The sequence below is a fragment of the Bos grunniens genome, chromosome X (assembly GCF_055505025.1).
Source record: "Bos grunniens cultivar Pamir isolate PY7600 chromosome X, Bosgru_T2T1.0, whole genome shotgun sequence".
NCBI classification, from domain to species: Eukaryota; Metazoa; Chordata; class Mammalia; order Artiodactyla; family Bovidae; genus Bos; species Bos grunniens.
Window position 1 is genome coordinate 108,892,678 of NC_141194.1, and position 22,337 is coordinate 108,915,014.

Sequence of the window (22,337 nt, forward strand, 5' to 3'; positions counted from 1 at the left end):
GGGTATGTTATGGATGACTGTGAGCACCTGGCCAGTTTCTGCTCTTGTTTACGCAGGGCCAAGTCAGCCCTTCGACAGTATTATTGTTATCAAAATTGCAAGTCTATGTGATAGATGCAGAATGAGGCCCATCCAATCTAAATGTTAGAGTTTGGAACAGGGAAAGGTTTATTACAGATTCATACAAGGATGTGGGTGGCTCTTGCCCTAAGAACCCAAAGTTACTGAACGTTTTCAGTTAAGTAAATTTAAAAGCAAATGTTAGAGAGAGTTGCGGTAAGTTGTTGCAGATTTATTGGTTTCACATCCTTTGTGCTTAACGTTAGATCATGGTCAGGTTACTGTATATTTCTACCAGATGAATGTTATTTTCTGTCCTGACAATAGAGGGCAAAGTCTCAAGGCACAATGCTCACCTTGAAATGTCCCATCCTGGTTAAGCAGAAACAGATCTCAGTTTGCAGCTCCTTCAGGGCAAGGTTCCCACATTCTGCCCAGCACTCATCCTTGATGGAATCAGGCACCCAAACCAATACGTCCTGTCTTCTCAGGCTGTCCAAGTAAGGAGACCAGTTCTCACAGACTGAGACCCAGAAAGATGGCCACTGTGAGTAGGTTGCAGAGACAGGGATGGGGGAGAGGTTCACCATTCCTCAAGGCCTGGGCAAAGGCTACTGGAGGGCCTTAGTGACGGCTCTGGAGCCCTACAAGATGCAGTCCCCTGTCTATTCCCTGGAATCTCCAGCTCACCCACTGGCCCAAGGCTGAGTGATCTCCAGGCCCTCCAAAAAAAAGCCTAAATCTGCCTCTTCTCTCACTTTCCAGCTGTTGACCACCACACCACCCTTACTTAATCACTTCCCCAATGGTCACTCCTTGACAGTAACTGGGGGCAGGGCCCACTGTGGTGCTGATCAATAGATGAGCAGGACAACGAATGGTCACTCATTGACAGTTGGCTGCTTGTGAATGGGGCCATCTGAGGCACCAAGCAAGGCTGAGCAACACCTGTTGCCTAGGAACAGGGTAGGTTGAAATGAAGCACATCAATGGCTAACTGCATAGGGCTGTGCTCATTTTGCTCTGTTTCACTGTGAATAGAATAAGAATCACCGTGAGGTTAAGGTTTGTCAAAGTAGTTCTCAAGGTGGGATGGCTTTGACATTCTTGTTGGCTTTGAAATATTAGCTATACTATATGCAGCACATGCGATCAGGTGGCAGCTGTTGGAGGGGCATATAGATCAGCACTGCTGACTGGCATGCCTGGCAATACAATGAAAAGAATGATGTACAAAAGTTAAACAAGCATGTGAAATCAAAATCTGAGGTGGGAAAGGAGTCAGTCAAAAAGATTAAAGCACACTGGACCCAACGTATCCTTATGAAACAGAGCAGAATGAGCACAGCCCTTAGCAGGTAGCCATTGATGTGCCTTATTACTCCACATTCTGTTACGAAGCAACAGGGCTTGCCCAGCAATTGGACATTGATCCCTGGGCCTTGCCCATAAGTGACCAACTATCAGTGAGATACCTACTGGTACTTCTCCTGCTCAGCTATTGGTCAGCTCCACAGTGGGCTCTACCTGATGATAACTGTCAATGAGGGACCACTGAGGAAGTGATTCAGTCAAGAGTCAGTGGTTCAATGGTCATCTGACTCTTGCCTTTGGGCACCGTACTTTTTTTTTTTTTAATCGGGAATGTATTTCTGGTAGATGGGGCAAGTTGAGTTTCCTCACTCAATATGACAGTAGAAGTGTCCCCAACAATATTTGTGGAGGAGACATTTCACACTTTCTTTTCTCTGATGTGTAATCTTATGGAGACGGTGCATAGACCTTGGGGCAACAGACTGAGGATTCACCAAGTCTTGGGGTATCTAAATCTCATTGGGGTAGGAAAAACATCCAACCTGTTCTTAATTACTTTTTCCATGTTAAGTGCTTGCTCTTAAGTTCCTTAATCCCCTCAAGGACCCCCAATAGGAAGAGTGTGGTCGAAGGATGAAGTGACTTGAGGACTCTGAGGTGCTGAAATGGGGTGAAAAGTGTTTGGTAGAGGTTCATACAGGGATGGAAGAGCCAGGAGTATTGAAGGGGGACATATTAGTCAAAGAATAAAGGGCACTGAAGGAAAGTCTGAGGGTCATGAGGAGAAACACCATGCCCCTGAATCACCACTACCCAGAATCAGACACACAGAGGTGTCAGGGGTGAGAAAGTTGTATCATGGCCTCCCACAGCACCTACTAACCCATGTTGATGGGCACAGTGGTACATTGTGATGTCGAAGACTCCAAAGCCACCATTGGCTGGGGGAGTGTCTAGCTGACCAATCAGATTGGAGGGTGTGGCTCCTCATTGTCCTGAGAAGGTATATATAGGGAGGTCAGAGGCAGAGATTCTGGGTTAGGCCACTTCATGTTATCATCATGACTAAGGTAACCAGCAAGCCACGGCAGCCAAGAAGACTTGCCATGTGGTTTGCTTCAAGGCTGAAAGGACAAAAGAAGACCCTTTGTCCACAGAGATACAGAGGCAGTGTGAAGGTAACATGATTCCATCTACGTTCCCCACATTCTCCATTGACTTTTCTGCCCAAGACCTCTACACTGTCATTGCCTGCCACAAATGCCCTCATCAGCCCACATCCCTTTTCATGAAATCTCCCTTCCACCTCAGTTGGTATACTCTTTCCTCAAAACTAACACCCTTCTCTTGTCTTTCAAGGCACGAAATATGACCATGAGAGTCAGAAGACCTCTAAAAGGAACCTTGAGAAAGAAAATCCGATCATATGCCACTTAGTCGAAGAAGGTGAAGAAAACCAAACTGTTTTTTCTGTACCTGTGCACGTAAGAAAATGAATCACAGCCGAACAGGGTACCAAAATATGAGGCAGAGTCAAAGAAGGAGGCAGAATCAGAAGAGAAGATAGACTCAGCCACCCCAGAATGAGGGACCGTGGAGAAGTACAACCTGGGGAGCCAGTAACTGAATAGAAAAGGGCAGACAGTTTAGAATTGTGTCTCCAGAGGTCTGCTTTCTTAGAAATGGCCAACCAGGAAAAGACTGTCTCTCACACTAACATAGTAAACTGATGGCTGTGATTAAAATAAACATCAAATGGTAAAAAGATGATATTTGTGTGTGTGTGAATTTTCTGATGGGAAGGCAGGGAAGGAAGAAAAGAGGTGGGCACCTGAGTGGGGAGGGATGTGGGGTCCCGAGAGATTAGGGAACAGACCCTCATGTCCCCAGTTAGCCAGAGAGTAGAGGTCTGGACTGAGTCAAGAGTCTGCACTGAAGATGGATAACCCTGCTTAACAATTGATCCCAGCGGCAAGGAGTAGTAGTGTGGTCTTACTGTGATTGTTTGGGGTGTGGAATGACATTAGGGTCTAGATTGCCAGAACCCAGATGGGAAGAGGGCTTCACATGGGGATGGTGAATGTCATACTTCCCTTAAGTGATGCAAGCAGAAATCACATCCTGGCCACTTACGTCCTAACGGGCTTTCTTGCATCACTCGCCTACGCTGTCAGCTAAAGGTACTCAGGAGGCACAAAATGCTGATACAACTAAAACCCACAATTAGCACTCCCAGAGATTAAAATAATGTTTGGAGGGATCAGACCAAATATCAATTAGGCCACTGTTATCCTAAGAAATTGGTGGGAAAAGTGTGTTCTCAAGGGCAGGGCCGTAGAGGTGGCCCAATCCCGATGCAGATGACAAACAAGGTCACCACACACAAATAATTCTCTTCAGTGGTGGGCACCATGCAATTTGTGGGATCTTAGTTCCCTAACCAGGTATTGAACCGGTTCCCCTTCTAGTGAAAGCATGGAGTCCTAACGACTGAAGAGCCAGAGAAGTCAGAACAGAGACTTTTGATACAAGTATTAATATAAGACTGTGTAAAAGCTGGTCTTATATTTATCACCATCCCCTAGTATTTCTGAATAACTACAGTCATAAAATATTCTTCCCAATAAACTCTTTTGTTAGTTCAAGTTCTACAAGTTTTCGTAGTTTAAAAATAAGAGTATAGAATATTTCATTTGGTGTTAACTTTAGTTTTGAAGTGTTTGAATAGTTTCAAGGAGTAATCAAATATGGAGATATATAAGGCAGAGTCTCTACCAGAGCTATCCCATGTGTCTTCAGAAAACATTTTAGAAACAATTAAAACACAGTTTCACCATCAGCATCAAAAGAGTTGAGTTCAGATTTTAAGTCGATGATATGTTATCTTTTATCTGGACTGCACCTCTCTAGTTAAATCTTTCTGGCACTTTAACTCCAGAGAGACACAGTTGATGATTCAAAGTCAGTCACTGAACGTGATTTAAAATCATTAAGAGTGAAGGAGACCCTGGGTTTGTTGTCCTTTCAAAGGAAGTGGGAGAACTATCAACCCCGCCTCCTGAAAATTAGTCAGTTAAAGCAGCTACCAGGATGGTATGGACAGAGAGACCTTATGTCTACATATACGTGGGTGTTGTGATTCCAGATCTGTATATATAATCACCATTTAACACTATGACCCTTTAATGCCCATTGTAGGACTTACTGAAATACTTGCTGTTAATGGAAGGTAACAGATTGCTAGGACTGAAGAGCTGAAAGTGAAAGTTGCTGAGTCATGTCCGACTGTTGGTGACCCCATGGACTATACAGTCCATGGAATTCTCCAGGCCAGAATACTGGAGTGGGTATCCTTTCCTTACTCCAGGGGATCTTTCAAACCCAGGGATCAAGCCCAGGTCTCCCATATTGAAGGCAGATTCTTCACCAGCTGAGCCACAAGGGAAGCCAAAGAATGCTAGAGTGGGTAGCTTATCCCTTCTCCATCAGAGCTTCCCTACCCAGGAATTGAACTGATGTTTCCAGCTTTGCAGGCAGAATCTTTCCCTACTGAGCTATCAAAAAAGTCCTTAGGTGGACCAAAAGTGAATGTTAGAGGGCCTTGTTTCCCTAAAGTAGCACTGCTATATATTTTAATATCCATGGATATACTGCCACCTTGCAGAGAGAATTGAGGATGCATAGAGTTTAAAAGGGATCCAAAGACACTTAGGGTTAAAAGAGAAAAACATAAACACTAAGTCATGAGTTGAGAAAGGGTATATCCAAGTAGATCAACAACAATAAATCAATATCAGATGCTTGTAGCTCTCCTGGAAATGGACTATATATTGTGATACAGACATGTCAAGTCCTATTGCAAAAGCTGTGTTTTATGGGTGGGGGGGGGGTGGTTTGCTCATTAGCACTCACAAACAGTAGGAGAAACTCTTTATACTTCCACTTATACAGGTTCCCTGTGAATAGATTCCAACTGACCTCTCTAGCTGTGTCCATAACAACCTCTATTGACTGATACAATGATTTCCCTAAGACCTTCTACTTTCGTCTATGCCTGTGTCCATCCTATCTTCTGTGACTCAGAAACTAGCAACCAACTGAGGCCAGCCTAATGGTCATCTCCCAAGGAAATGTTCTTCATCATTCTCTTAAGTATTAATATTTTCACGATCTCTAATCACTTGCAGTTCATTACATGCAGCCTGTATAATAGATTTTTGACCATGTATCTTATCAGAAATGCATGCCAGAGAGGTAAATGGATTAGAAATCCACAGTGTGGTGATAGAAAATATTATCAGAAGTTGGATTATCTAAGACTGTAAGGGAGAGAATCACTCTCTTCTGACAAGTATGTCCAGGAATCTGTTTGAAAATATAGTAAAAACTATAGACTAGACAGTGGATCAGAAATTAAAGGAACTTAAATGAGAAGCTTATTTTATCAGTAGTCAAGGGGAACTCTATGTCTTTGTATTAAGACCACCCATTTTCATGACATCAAATGCAAAAGCCAAAGCAGTGCCCATGGACTCATGATGAGTGCACAATACTGCTGGCCCAGAGGCTTCTCTTGCTTGACAAAGGTCAAGAACAAGTCTATGTGCATAGAGTCAGAACATATCTGCCCAGGATCACATCCACGTATCTGTGGGAATCAAGTGGGAGTCCCCAAACTTTACATGTTCTTGGCCAAGTCCCTCACTCAAGTGAATTCCCTATAGGATTGTCACTCATTTTGCCTTGAGATAATCATGATTAAATTTCACCTCATCATCTCTTCAATTAACCTACGTGGGCAACTAGAAATCTGAATGCAAAAGATTGAAATTAGACCCTTTCATTATACCACATAAAAAACTAAACTCAGGGTTGATAAAAGATTTAAATGCAAGATCTGAAACTATAAATCAACAAGAAGATAACATCCTGGAGAAGTTGTAAACATTGGTCTTAGAAGTGATTCTATGTATGTAATACAAAAAGCATAGGCTACAAAAGCAAAAATAGAAAAGCAGGACTACTTCAAATGATTAAATTGCCTCCCCCAAAGAACATCAAAAACACATCTACATAGAAGTCAAACTGATGGTACCAATTGGCAAGTTTGGGAGGGTATAAATTGGGAGTAGGGGAAAACATATATATATAGACACCACTATATATAAAATAGATAACCAACAAGGATTTACTACAAAATCACAGGCAACTCTGCTAGAAATCCTGTAACAACATAAATGGAAAAAGAATTTGTAAAGGAATAGATATATGTATGTGTGCCTGGCAAAATCAGTTGATTCAGATGTGCCTACTCTTTGTGACCCTATGGACTGTAGCCTGCTAGGCTCCTCTGTCCATGAAATTCTCCAGGCAAGAATACTGGAGTGGCTTATCATGTCCCTCTGAGCATATCTTCCAAACCCAGGGATTGAACACAAATCTCCTTCATTGCAGGGTGATTCTTTAACAACTGAGCCAAGTGGGAAGCCCAAATACATGTATATGTAAAGCTGAATCACTTTGCTGGACACCTGAAACACAATATGGTAAATCGAATATACTCGAATGAAAAAAAAATAAAAAGAATCCATCAACATGTAGAACAATTAGCTCAAAGAACTAATTGGAAAATGCAGATAGATTCCCAAACTTACTCTCAAAGAAAGATCCAAAAGGAACAGTGTATGAAGGGAAAGGATGATTCAAGTCCTGACGTGTGCCCATGGGAGAGGACTCAGAATATAAGGGAAATTACACGGTTGGAGATATGCCCTGGGTGTGAGTGGTTCGAGCCATATATTGGACACACAAGTCCTGGGGTCTGACAAGGGAAGACAAATACCCTTAGATGATTGCAGGGCTATATGGACTAACAGGAGGTCTGTGGAAGCCTGGACTCCCCCCTCCAGGAGCATGTGCTCAGGGGCTTGCTCCCAAGCCACAATGAAGAGGACAGATTGAGACCGCATTTGTGGATGCCTGTTTTCCCAACAACTGCCCACCCTTACACACACCCTGCTTACTCTGTGTGGCCGATCTGCTCTGGAGCAGGGAGTGCCATGACCAGGCAGACAGCTGGAATGTGGGAAACAGAGGTGCATCTGGCCCAGGGCGGGATCTGGGTGGGAGAGCCGGGGCCATGCTCATGGAGGGCACTTATACAGGCAGCATATCAGGAGAAGTTCTGATCTCTAATGGAGGCCAGACTGTCACAGCAGATGACCCAGTATGTGCCCAGAGCCCATGAGGGCCTCACCTGCCCAATAGCACCCCTCTTCAACAGGGCAGGGATAGCAGAAGCTGGGGGAAGTGATCAGCTGTGAGGGTCCAAGAGGTCTCAGACCAGAAAGTATGTTTAAGTAGGGCAGGAGACGCTATTGATTGTGATGGCACAGATGGCACGTTGGAGGTAGCCTGGACCTCTGTAAGCAGCCAGCCTGGAGATTTCCTCCTTTTGTTATTTTTCTAACCAGAACATGCTTCTCTTGTCCCTCTGTGGCAAGGGTTGCAGTGCTGGGAGAGGGGAGCATGCATACTTGAGGGAACATAGCCAGATCTGGCCTGACATTCAGGGTTTCTGCTCCAGAAACTTGCGATCCCACCCTGCCCCCAATAGGACAGTGAAAGCCACTAAGGAAAAGGAAGTCTCTGCCTCACATCTGACTTCAGACCTGGCACCACAGCCATAGGTGCTGGCACACCCTTAGGAAAGATGTGATTTGTGGTCCATCAAATCCAGCCCCACCCCCACCCCCCGCTGACTATGGTACAGACTGTACAGAAATGCTCCGCCACAAGATCACCCCTTCCATAATAGATAATTTATGCACTTAAATTCAGAGAGGCAGAGAAAAATGGGAAGACAGAAGGACTGGTCTCCACTGAAAGACTGAGAGGAAGTCAGTTCAGTCTGTCAGTCATGTCTGATTCTTTGTGACACCATGAACCGCAGCACACCAGGCCTCGCTGTCGATCACCAACTCGTGGACTCCAACCAAACCTATGTCCATTGAGTTGATGATGCCATCTAACCATCTCTTCCTCTGTCGTCCCCTTCTCCTCCTGCCCTCAATCTTTCCCAGCATCAGGGTCTTTTCCAATGAGTCAGCTCTTCGCATCAGGTGGCCAAATTATTGGAGTTTCAGTTTCAACATCAGTCTTTCCAATGAACACTCAGGACTGATATCCTTTAGGATGGACTGGTTGGATCTCCTTGCAGTCCAAGGGACTCTCAAGAGTCTTCTCCAACACCATGGTTCAAGAGCATCAATTCTTTGGCTCTCAGTTTTTTTATAGTCCAACTCTCACAACCATACATGACCACTGGAAAAACCATAGCCTTGACTAGACAGACCTTTGTTGCCAAAGTAATGTCTCGGCTGTTTATTTTTTTATTTTAAATATAAATTTATTATTTTAATGGGAAGGTAACCACTTTACAATATTGTATTGGTTTTGCCATATACCAACCTGAATCTGCCACAGGTGTACACGTGTTCCCCATCCTGAACCCCCTCCCACCTCCGTCCCCGTACCATCCTTCTCGGTCATCCCAGTGCACCACGCCCAAGCATCCTGTATCATGCATCGAACGTGGACTGGCAATTCGTTTCATATGTGATATTATACATGTTTCAATGCCGTTTGCCCAAATCACCCCACCCTCTCCCTCTCCCACAGAGACTCTGCTTTTTAATATGCTGTCTAGGTTAGTCATAACTCTCCTTCCAAGGAGTAAGCTTCCTTTAATTTCATGGCTGAAGTCACCATCTGCAGTGATTTTGGAGCCCAGAAAAATAAACTCAGCCACTGTTTCCATTGTTTCCCCATCTATTTCCCATGAAGTGATGGGACCAGATGCCATGATCTTAGCTTTCTGAATGTTGAGCTTTAAGCCAACTTTTTCACTCTCTCCTTTCACTTTCATCAAGAGGCTCTTTAGTTCTTCTTCACTTTCTGCCATAACGGTGGTGTCATCTGCGTATCTGAGCTTATTGATATTTCTCCCGGCAATCTTGATTCCAGCTTGTGCTTCCTCAAGCCCAGCGTTTCTCATGATGCACACTGCATATAAGTTAAATAAGCAGGGTGACAATGTACAGCCTTGACGTACTCCTTTTCCTACTTGGAACCAGTCTGTTGTTCCATTTCCAGTTCTAATTGTTGCTTGTTGTTGTTTTCCCTACTTTCTTCAGTTTAAATCTGAATTTGTCAATAAGGAGCTCATGATCTGAGCCACAGTCAGCTCCCAGTCTTGTTTGGCTGACTGTATAGAGCTTCTCCATCTTTGGCTGCAAACAATATAATCTTTCTGATTTCGGTGTTGACCATCTGGTGATGTCCATGTGTAGAGTCTTTTCTTGTGTTGTTGGAAGAGGGTGTTTGCTATGACCAGTATGTTCTCTTGGAAAAGCTCTCTTAGCCTTTGCCCTGCTTCATTCCATACTCCAGGGCAAAATTTTCCTGTTACTCAAGGAGTTTCTTGACTTCCTACTTTTGCATTCCAGTCCACTATAATGAAAAGGACATCTTTTTTGGGTGTTAGTTCTAAAAGGTCTTGTCTGTCTTCATAGAACCGTTCAACTTCAGCTTCTTCAGCGTTACTGGTTGGGGCATAGACTTGGATTGCTGTGATATTGAATGGTTTGCCTTGGAAACGAACAGAGATCATTCTATCGTTTTTGAGACTGCATCCAAGTACTGCATTTTGGAGTCTTTTGTTGACCATGATAGCTACTCCATTTCTTCTAAGGGATTCCTGCCCACAATAGTAGATATAATGGTCATCTGAGTTAAATTCACCCATTCCAGTCCATTTTAGTTCACTGATGCCTAGAATTTTGACGTTCACTCCTGCCATCTCCTGTTTGACCACTTCCAATTTGCCTTGATTCATGGACTTAACATTCCAGGTTCCCATGCAATATTGCTCTGTATAGCATTGTACCTTTCTTCTGTCACCAGTCACATCCACAACTGGGAATTGTTTTTGCTTTGGTTCCATCCCTTTATTCTTTCTGGAGTTATTTCTCCATCGATCTCCTGTAGCATATTGGGCACCTACTGAACTGGGGAGTTCCACTTTCAGTATCCTATCATTTTACTTTTTCATACTGTTCATGGGTATCTCAAGGCAAGAATATTGAAGTGGTTTGCCATTCCCTTCACCAGTGGACCACATTCTGTCAGACCTCTCCACCATGACCCGCCCAACTTGGGAGACCCCTCAGGGCATGGCTTAGTTTCATTGAGTTAGACAAGGCTGTGGTTCTAGTGTGATTAGATTGACTAGATTTCTATAATTATCATTTCAGTGTGTCTGCCCTCTGATGCCCTCTTGCAACACCTACCATCTAACTTGGGTTTCTCTTACCTTGGATTTGGGGTATCTCTTCACAGCTACTCCAGCAAAGTGCAGCCACTTCTCCTTACCTTGGACGAGAGGTATCTCCTCACTGCCACCACTCCTGACCTTGAAGATGGAGTAGATCCTCTGGGCCTTCCTGCGCCCATGTACCCACCACTCCTTGGATGTGGGGTATCAGTCCTGATTATTCATTAGAAGGACTGACGCTGAAGCTGCAACTCCAGTACTTTGTCCACCTGAGGCAAAGAACTGACTCATTGGAAAAGATCCTGATGCTAAGAAGGAATGAAGGCCAGAGGAGAAGGGGATGACAGAGGATAAGATGGTTGGATGGCATCGGGGATTCAATGGACTTGAGTTTCAGCAAGCTCTGGGAGTTGGTGATGGACAGGGAATCCTGGTTTACTGCAGTCCATGGGGTTGCACAGAGTCGGACACAACTGAACAAATGAAATGAACTGATTGCAATAGGGAGGATGCTTTGAACACAAGTTCTTAACGTGTCTCAAAATGGAAAAGGAAAAGATATTTCGTTAACATGGAAGATAAGCAGGGTGAGCAGCAACTGTGTGTCTGTGTGAGTTTGTGTGTGTGTGTGTGTGTGTGAGGGAAAGAGAGAGAGATGGGGAAAGAAGTGGGGATGGATGAACAATCAGCATGATGGAGCAGTTTGACAGGAAGTGTTTCTTTCTGTAGTGAGCTGATTCTTAGAATGAGCTGTTAAGTGAGCCAGAAATGTCTGACTCAGCGCTTGCTTAAGCGTGGGGAATGCTGAAGTTCAGAGGAGAGAAACTTGGCTAAAGTTTAGCCAAGCCAAGTCACTGGGTATGTTATGGATGACTGTAAGCACTTGGCCAGTCTCTGCTATTTTATAAGAGAGGCCAAGTCAGCCCTTTGACAATATGGTTGTTATCAAAATTGCAAGTCCATGTGTTTGATGCAGAACGAGGCCCATCAAAACTAAATGTTAGAGTTTGGAACAGGGAAAGATATATTACATTTGATACAAGGATGTGGGTGGATCTTGCCCTAAGAACCCAAATTACTGAAAGTTTTCAGTAAGTATGTTTAAAAGCAAATGTTATAGAGAGTTGTGGTAAGTTGTTGCAGACTTCTTGGTGGCACATCCTTTGTGCTTAAAGGTTAGGTCATGGTCAGGTAATGATGTTCCTATACATCTCTACCAGATGAATGTTATTTTCTGTCCTGACAAGAGAGGGCAAAGTCTCAAGGCTCAACTCTCACGTTGAAATGTCCCATCCTGGTTAAGCAGAAACAGATCTCAGTTGGCAGCTCCTTCAGGGCAAGGTTCCCACATTCTGCCCACCAGTCATCCTTATTGGAGCCAGGCACCCAACCCAATAGGTCCTTTCTCCTCAGGCTGTCCAAGTGAGGAGACCAGTTCTCAGAGACTGAGACCCAGAAAGATGGCCACTGCTATAGGGTGCAAAAACAGGGATGTCGGAGAGGTTCACCGCTCCTCAAGGCCTGGGCCAAGGCTACAGGAGGGTCTTAGTGAGGGCTCTGGAGCACTACAGGAGGTAGTACCCAGTCTATTTCCTGGGACTTCCAGCTCACCCAATGGCCCAAGGCTAGGTGATCTCCAAGCACTCCAAAAGAACGCCTGAATCTGCCTCTTCCCTCACTTCCCAGCTGATGTCCACCACACCACCCTTACTTAATCACTTCCCCAATGGTCCCTCCTTGACAGTAACTGGGGGCAGAATCAACTGTGGTGCTGATCAATAGCTGAGCACAGCAATGAATGGTCACTCACTGACAGTTGTATGCTTGTGAATGGGGCCATCTGAGGCACCAAGCAAGGCTGAGCAACACCTGTTGCCTAGGAACTGGGTGGGTTGAAACGAAGCACATCAATGGCTAACTGCATAGGGCTGTGCTCACTCTGCTCTGTTACATTGTGAATAGAATAAGAATCACTGTGAGGTTAAGGTTTGTCAAAGTAGTTCTCAAGGTGGGATGGCTTTGACGTTCTTGTTGGCTTTGAAATATTTGCTATACTATATGCACCACATGCAATCATGTTACAGCTGTTGGAGGGGCATATAGATAAGCACTGCTGACTGGCATGCCTTGGAATACAATGAAAAGGATGATGTACAAAAGTTAAACAAGCATGTGAAATCAAAATCTGAGGTGGAAAAGGAGTCAGTCAAAAAGATTAAAGCACAATAGACCCAATGTATCCTTATGGAACAGAGCAGCATGAGCACAGCCCTTTGCAGGTAGCCAGCCATTGCTGTGCCTTATTACTCCACATCCTGTTACTAAACAACAGGGCTTGCCCTGCAATTGGACAGTGCATCCCTGGACCCTGCCCATAAGCAACGAACTATCAGTGAGAAACCTTCTGGTACTTCTCCTGCTCAGCTATTGGTGAGCTCCACATTGGGCCATATCAGATGATAACGGTCAATGAGGGACCACTGGGGAAGTGATTCAGTCAAGAGTCAATGGTGCAATGGTCATCGGACTCTTGCCTTTGGGCATCTTACTTTTTTTTTTTTTTTTTTAATCGGGAATGTATTTCTGGTAGATGGGGCAAGTTGAATTTCCCTACTCAATATGAGAGTTGAAGTGTCCCCAACAATATTAGTGGAGGAGACATTTAACACTTTCTTTGCTCTGATGGGTAATCATATGGAGATTGTGTATAGACCTTGGGGCAACAGACTGAACATTCACCAATTCATGGGGTCTCTAAACTCATTGGAGTAGCAACAACATTCAGCCTGTTCTTAATTACCTTTTTGCATGTTAAGTGCTTGCTCTTAAGTTCCTTAAGCCCCTCAAGAACCCCCAATAGGAAGAGGGTGGTGGAAAGATGAAGTGACTAGAGGAGTCTGAGGTTCTGAAATGGGGTGAAAAGTGTTTGGTAGAGATTCATACAGGGATGGAGAAGGCAGAGTGTTGAAGAGGGACATATAAGTCAAAGAATAAAGGGCACGAAAGGAAAGTCTGAGGGTCATGAAAAGAAACACCATGCCCCTGAATCACCACTCCCCATAATCAGACACACAGAGGTGTCAGGGGTGGGAAAGTTGGAGCATGGCCTCCCTCAGCACCCACTAACCCATGTTGATGGGCACAGTGGTACATTGTGATGTCTAAGACTCCAAAGCCACCATTGGCTGGGGGAGTGCCTAGCTGACCAATCAGATTGGAGGGTGTGGCTCCTCATTGTCCTGAGAAGGTATATATAGGGAGACCAGAGGCAGAGATTCTGTGTTAGGCCACTTCATGCTATCATCATGACTAAGGTAACCAGGAAGACACGCACCCAAGAAGAGTTTCCATGCGGTTTGCCTCAAGGGTGAAAGGACGAAAGAAGACCCTTTGTCCACAGAGATACAGAGGCAGTGTGAAGGTAAGATGGTTCCATCTACGCTCCCCACGTTCTCCATTGACTTTCCTGCCCAAGATCTCTACACTGCCCTTGCCTGCCACCAAAGCCCCCATCAGCCCACATCCCTTTTCATGAAATCTCCCTTACAACTCAGTTGTTATACTCTTTCCTCAAAACTAATACCCTTCTCTTATCTTTCAAGGCACGAAATATGACCATGAGAATCAGAAGACCTCTAAAAGGAACCTTGAGAAAGAAAATCCGATCATATGCCACTCAGTCAAAGAAGGTGAAGAAAACAAGAAAACCAAACTGTTTTTTCTGTTCCTGTGCACGTAAGAAACTGAATCAATGCCAAAAAGGGTACCAAAATATGAGGCAGAGTCAAAGAAGGAGGCAGAATCAAAAGAGAAGGTAAGCTCAGCCACCCCAGAATGAGAGACCCTGGAGAAGTATCACCCGGGAAGCCAGTAAGTGAATAGAAAAGGTTAGACAGTTCAGAATTGTGTCTGCAGCAGTCTGCTTTCCTAGAAATTGCCAACCAGGAAAAGAATGACTCATACAACAACACAGTAAACTGATGGCTGCGATTAAAATAAATATCAAAAGGTGAAAAGATAATATTTGTGTGTGTGTGAATTTTCTGATGGGAAGGGAGGGAAGGAAGCAAAGAGGTGGTCACCTGAGTGGAGAGGGATGTGGGGTCCCAAGAGATTAGGGAACAGACACTCAGGTCCCCAGTTAGACAAACAGTAAGGTTCTGGACTGGATCAGAAGTCTGCACTGAAGATGGATAACCCTGCTTAACAATTGATCCCAGCGGCAAGGAGTAGTGATGTGGTGTTACTGCCATTGTTTGGGACGTGGAGTGACATTAGGGTCAAGATCACCAGAACGCAGATGGGAAGAGGGCTTCACATGGGAATGGTGAATGTCGTACTTCCCCTTACTGAGGCAGGCAGAAATCACCTCCTGGCCACTTACATCATAACAGGCTTTGTTGCATCACTCACCTATGCTGTCAGCTAAAGTTGCTCAGGAGGCACAAAATCACCTCCTGGCCACTTACATCATAACGGGCTTTGTTGCATCACTCACCTATGCTGTCAGCTAAAGTTGCTCAGGAGGCACAAAAAGCTGATACAACTAAAACCCACAATTACCACTCCCAAATATTAAAATAATGCTTGGAGGGAAGAGACCAAATATCAGTTAGGCCACTGTTATCCCAAGAAATTGGTGGGAGCAGTGTGTTCCCAAGGGCAGGGCAGTGGAGGTAGCCCAGTCCCGGTGCAGATGACAAACAGGATCACCACACACAGATAAATTTTTTGGGTGGGGGTCACCATATAGTTTCTGGGATCTTGGTTCCCTGACCAAGGATTGAACCAGTTCCCCTTCTAGTGAAAGCACAGAGTCCTAACCACTGGACAGCCAGAGAAGTCAGGACAGAGACTTTTGATACAAGTATTAATATAAGACTGTGTAAAAGCTGGTCTTATATTTATCACCATCCCCTAGTATTTCTAAATAACTACAGTCATAAAACATTCTTCCCCAATAAACTCTTTTGTTATGCCAAGTTCTACAAGTTTTCGTGGTTTAAAAATAAGAGTATGGAATATTTAATTTGGTGTTAACTTTCATTTTGAAATGTTTAAATAGGTTCAAAGAGTAGTCAATCAAATATGGAGATTTATAAGGCAGAGTCTCTAACCAGAGGAATGCCGTGTGTCTTCAGAAAACATTTTAGAAACAATTAAAGCAGAGTTTAACCATCAGCATCAAAAGAGTTGAGTTCAGATTTTAAGGCAATGATATGGTATCTTTCATCTAGACTGCAGCTCCATAGTTAAATCTTTCTGGCACTTTAACTCCTGAGAGACACAGTTGATGATTCAAAGTCAGTCACTGAATGTGATTTAAAATCATTAAGAGTGAAGGAGACCCTGGGTTTGTTGTCCTTTCAAAGGAAGTGGGAGAACTATCAACCCTGCCTGCTGAATTAGTCAGTTAAAGTAGCAACCAGGATGATATGGACAGAGAGAACTTATGTCTACATATAGGTGGGTGCTGTGATTCCAGATCTGTATATATTATCACCATTTAACACTATCACACTTTAATGCCCTGTTGTAGGACTGACTGAAATACTTGCTGTTAGGGGAAGGTAACAGATTGCTAGGCCTGAAGACCTGAAAGTGAAAGTTGCTGAGTCGTGTCTGACTGTTGGTGACCCCATGGACTATACAGTCCATGGAATTCTCCAGGCCAGAATACTGGAGTGGGTAGCCTTTTCTTACTCCAGGGGATCTTCCCAACCCAGGGATCAAACCCAGGTCTCCCACATTTCAGGTGGATTCTTCACCAGCTGAGCCACAAGAGAAGCCAAAGAATGCTAGAGTGGGTAGCTTATCCCTTCTCCAGCAGAGCTTCCCTACCCAGGAAGTGAACTGATGTATCCAGCTTTGCAGGCAGAATCTTTCCCAACTGAACTATCAGGAAAGTCCTGAGGTCGACCAAAAGTGGATGTTAGAGGGCCTTGTTTCCCTAAAGTAGCGCTGGTATATATTTTAATATCCATGGATATACTACCACCTTGCAGAGAGAATTGAGGATGCATAGAGTTTAAAAAGGATCCAAAGACACTTAAGGTTAAAAGAGAAAAATATAAATAATAAGTCATGAGTTGAGAAAGGGTATATCCAAGTAGATCGACAACGATAAACCAATATCAGACGCCTGTAGTTCTCCTCAAAAAAGACAGTATATTGTGATTCAGACATGTCAAGTCCCATTGCAAAAGCTGTGTTTTATGGGGGAGGGGTTGCTCATTAGCACTTACAAAGAGTGGTAGAAACTCTTTATACTTCCACTTATACAGGTTCCCTATGAATAGATTCCAATTGACCTCTCTAGTTGTGTCCATAACAACCTCTACTAACTCATACAATGATTTCCCTAAGACCTTCTACTTTCCTCTGTGCTGGTGTCCATCCGATCTTCTGTGACTCAGAAACTAGCAACCATCTGAAGCCAGCCTAATGGTCCCCTTCCAAGGAAATGTTCTTAATCATTCTCTTGAGTATTAATTTTTTCATGATATCTAATCACTTGCAGTTTATTACATGCAGCTTGTATGATAGATTTTTGGGTATGTATCTTATCAGAAATGTATGCCAAAGTGGTAAATGGATTAGAAATCAACAGTGTGGTGATATAAAGGATTATCAGAAGTTGAATTATCTAAGACAGTAATGGAGAGAATCACTCTCTTCTGCCAAATATGTCCAAGAATCTGTTTGAAAATACAGTAAAAACCATAAATTAGAGAGTAGACCAGAAGTCAAAGGAACTTAAATGAGAATCTTAGTTTATCAGTAGTCAAGAGGAACTCTATGTCTTTGTATTAAGACCACCCATTTGCATGACACCAAATGCAAAAGCCAAAGCAGTGCCCATGGACTCATGATAAGTGCATAATACTGTTGGCCCAGAGGCTACTCTTACTTGGCAGTGGTCAAGAGCAAGTCTATGTGCCCAGAATCAGGACCCATCTGCCCAGGATCACATCCACGTATCAACGGGAATCAAGTGGGAGTCCCCAAACTTTACATGCTCCTGGCCAAGTCCCTCCCTCCAGTGCCTTTCCTATAGGCTTGTCACTCATTTCTGCCTTGAGATGATCATGATTAAATTTCCCCTCGCCATCTCTTCAATTAGCCACAATGGACAACTAGAAATCTGAATGCTAAAGATTGAAATTGGACCCTTACCTTATAGCATATAGAAAACTAAACTCAGAGTTGATTATCAACATGTAAATGCAAGATCTGAAACTACAAATCAACCAGAAGTATACATCCTGGAGAAGTGGTGAACGTTGGTCTTAGAAGTGATTTTATGTATGTGACACCAAAAGCACAATAACAAAAGCAAAAATAGAAAATTAGGACTAGTTCAAATGATTAAACTGTCTCCACAAAAAGCATCTCCACAAAAAGCATCTCCACAAAAAGCATTTTGGGCTCCAAAATCACTGCAGATGGTGACTGCAGCCATGAAATTAAAAGATGCTTACTCCTTGGAAGGAAAGTTATGACCAACCTAGATAGCATATTCAAAAGCAGAGACATTACTTTGCTAACAAAGGTCCGTCTAGTCAAGGCTATGGTTTTTCCTGTAGTCATGTATGGATGTGAGAGTTGGACTGTGAAGAAGGCTGAGCGCTGAAGAATTGATGCTTTTGAACTATGGTGTTGGAGAAGACTCTTGAGAGTCCCTTGGACTGCAAGGAGATCCAACCTGTCCATTCTGAAGAAGATCAGCCCTGGGATTTCTTTGGAAGGAATGATGCTAAAGCTGAAACTCCAGTCCTTTGGCCATCTCATGCAAAGAGTTGACTCATTGGAAAAGACTCTGATGCTGGGAGGGACTGGGGGCAGGAGGAGAAGGGGACAACAGAGGCTAAGATGGCTGGATGGCATCACTGATTCAATGGATGTGAGTCTGACTGAACTCCGGGAGTTGGTGATGGACAGGGAGGCCTGGCGTGCTGTGATTCATGGGGTCGCAAAGAGTTGGACATGACTGAGTGACTGAACTGAACAGACTGATGTTATAGTAAATTAAATTAATAAATAAAAAAAAAGCATCAAAAATACATCTACATAGAAGCCAAACTAATGGTTACCAAATGGCAAGTTTGGGGGAGGGATAAATTTGGAGTTGGGGACTAACATATAAATAGACACCACTATATATAAAATAGATAACCAACAAGGACCTAGTACAAAACCACAGGCAACTCTGCTAGACATTCTGTAACAACATAAAAGGAAAAAGAGTTTGTAAAGGAATAGATAGATGTATGCGTGCCTGTGCAAGCTCAGTTGCTTCAGATGTGCCCTTCTCTTTGTGACCCTATGGACTGTAGCCTGCTAGGCTCCTCTGTCCATGAGATTCTCCAGGCAAGAATACTGGAGAGGCTTGTCATGAGCTTCAGAGCATATTTTCCCAACCCAAGGATTGAACCCAAATCTCCTTCATTGCAGGGTGATTCTTTAACAACTGAGCCAAGTGGGAAGCCCAAATACATGTATATGTAAAGCTGAATCACTTTGCTGGATACCTGAAACACAACATGGTAAATAAAATATACTCGAATTAAAAGGAAAAAAAAAGAATACATCAACATGTAGAACAATTAGCTCAAAAAACTAATCAGAAAATGCAGAAAGATTCCTCAACCTACTCTCAAAGAAACATCCACAGGGAATAGGATAGGAAGGGAAAAGGATGATTCAAGTCCTGACGTGTGCCCATGGGAGAGGACTCAGAATATAAGGGAGATTACATGCTTGGAGATATGCCCTGGGTGTGAGTGGTTCGACTCATATATTGGACACACAAGTCCTGGGGTCTGACACAGGGAAGAGAAACACCCTTAGCTGGTTGCAGGGCCATGTGGACTAACAAAAGGTCTGTGGAAGCCTGGACTCCCCCCTCCAGGAGCATGTGCTCAGGGGCTTGCTCCCAAGCCACAATGAAGAGGACAGATGGAGACCACATTTGTGGATGCCTGTTTTCCCTACAATTGCCCACCACAATACATGCCCTGCTTGCTTCGTGTGGCCAATCTGCACTGGAGCAGTGTCTGCCATGACGAGGCAGAGAGCTGGGATGTGGGAAACAGAGGTGCATCTGGCCCAGGGCAGCATCTGGGTGGGAGAGCCAGGGCCATCCTCAAGGAGGGCACTTACATAGGCAGTGTATCAGGAGAAGTCCTGATCTCTGATGGAGGCCAGACTGCCACAGCAGATGACCCAGTATGTGCCCAGAGCCCATGAGGTCCTCACCTGCCCAATAGCACACCTCTTTAACAGGGCAGGGAGAGCAGAGGCTGGGGGAAGTGATCAGCTGTGAGGGACCACGAGGTCTCAGACCAGAAGCCATATTTAAGCAGGGCAGGAGACGCTACTGCTGGTGCTGGCACAGATTGCAAGTTGGAGGTAGCCTGGACCTCTGTAAGCAGCCATCCTGTAAATTTGCTCCTGTTTTATTTCTTTGTAACCAGAACTTGCTCCTCTTGTCCCTCTGTGGCAAGGGTTGCAGTGCTGGGAGAGGGGAGCATGCATACTTGAGGGAACACAGCCAGATCTGGCCTGACATTCAGGGCTTCTGCTCCAGAAACTTGGAACCCCACCCTGCCCCCAATAGGACAGTGAAAGCCCCTGAGAAAAAGGAAGTCTCTGCCTTACATCTGGCTACAGACCTGGCACAGCCGAACTTCCCAGGCGATAGCTGCTGGCATACCCTAAGGAAAGATGTGACTTGTGGTCCATCAAATCCAGCCCCACCCCCACCCCCCGCTGACTATGGTAGAGACTGTACAGTGATGCTTCCCCACAAGATCACCCCTTCAAGACCATAATAGATAATTGATACACTTAAATTCAGAGAGGCACAGAAAAATGGGAAGACAGAAGGACTGGTCTCCATTGAAATACTGAGAGGAAGTCAGTTCAGTCGGTCACTCATGTCTGATTCTTTGCGACATCACGAACTGCAGCACTCCAGGACTCCCTGTCCATCACCAACTCCCAGAGTTCACCCAAACCCATGTCCATTGAATTGGTGAAGCCATCTAACCATCTCTTCCTCTGTGGTCCCCTTCTCCGCCTGCCCTCAATCTTTCCCAGCATCTGGGTCTTTTCCAATGAGTCATCTCTTTTCATCAGGTAGCCAAATTATTGGAGTTTCAGTTTCAACATCAGTCTTTGCAATAACACCAAGGACTGATATCCTTTAGGATGGAGTGGTTGGATCTCCTTGCAGTCCAAGGGACTCTCAAGAGTCTTCTCCAACACCACAGTTCAAAAGCATCAATTCTTTGGCCCTCAACTTTCTTTATAGTCCAACTCTCACATCCATACATGACCACTGGAAAAACCATAGCCTTGACAAGACAGACCTTTGTTGCCAAAGTAATGTCTCTGCTTTGTTTTTTATTTTTAAGGTAAATTTATTTATTTTATTTGGAGGCTAATTAGTTTACAATATTGTATTGGTTTTGTCATACATAAAAATGAATCTGCCACAGATGTACACGTGTTCCCCATCCTGAACCCCCCTCCCATCTCCCTCCACGTACCATCCCTCTGGGTCATCCCAGTGCACCAGCCCCAAGCATTCTGTATCATGCATCAAACCTGGACTGGAGATTCATTTCATATGATATTATACATATTTCAATGCCATTCTCCCAAATCATCCCACCATCTCCCTCTCCCACAGAGTCTTTGCTTTTTAATATGCAGTCTAGGTTAGTCAAAACTCTCCTTCCAAGGAGTAGCTCCCTTTAATTTCATGGCTGCATTCACTATCTGCAGTGATTTTGGAACCCAGAAAAATAAAGTCAGCCACTATTTCCCCATCTATTTCCCATAAAGTGATGGGACCAGATGCCATGATCTTCGTTTTCTGAATGTTGAGCTTTAAGCCAACTTTTTCATTTTCATCAAGAGGTTCTTTAGTTCTTCTTCACTTTCTGCCATAAGGGTGGTGTCATCTGCATATCTGGGCTTATTGATATTTCTCCTGGCAATCTTGATTCCAGCTTGTGCTTCTTCAAGCCCAGCGTTTCTCTTGATGTACTCTGCATATACTTATAAGTAGGGTGACAATATACAGCCTTGACACGCTCTTTTTCCTACTAGGAACCAGTCTGTTGTTCCATTTCCAGTTCTAACTGTTGCTTCCGGACCTGCATAGAGGTTTCTCAAGAGAGAAGTCGGGTGGTCTGGTATTCCCATCTCTTTCAGAATTTTCCACAGTTTATTGTGATCCACGCACTCAAAGGCTCTGGCATAGTCAATAAAGCAGAAATAGATGTTTTTCTGGAACGCTCTTGCTTTTTTGATGACTCAGCCTATGTTGGCAATTTGATCTCTAATTCTTCTGTCTTTTCTCAAACCAGCTTGAACATCTGGAAGTTCACGGTTCACATATTGCTGAAGCCTAGTTTGGAGAATTTTAAGAATTATTCTACTAGCATATGAGAAGAGTGCAATTGTGTGGTAGTTTGAACCTCTGACCAAATGACTAAATAACAGATAAATAATTAACTAGGTACAGAGTCCAAATAATTAGTAATAATAATGCTAACTGGACTAGAAAATGGAGAAGGCAATGGCAACCCACTCCAGTACTCTTGCCTGGAAATCCCCA

General features: G+C 44.0%; 1 long non-coding RNA gene across 1 annotated transcript; it reads left to right on the forward strand.

Annotated features, from left to right (window-relative positions):
* Nucleotides 1-2,345: 2,345 nt before the first annotated feature.
* Nucleotides 2,346-3,144, forward strand: LOC147341131 (uncharacterized). Its single transcript, XR_015158258.1, has 2 exons — nt 2,346-2,552; nt 2,734-3,144. It is a non-coding gene; the product is annotated as an uncharacterized LOC147341131 (long non-coding RNA).
* Nucleotides 3,145-22,337: the final 19,193 nt, after the last annotated feature.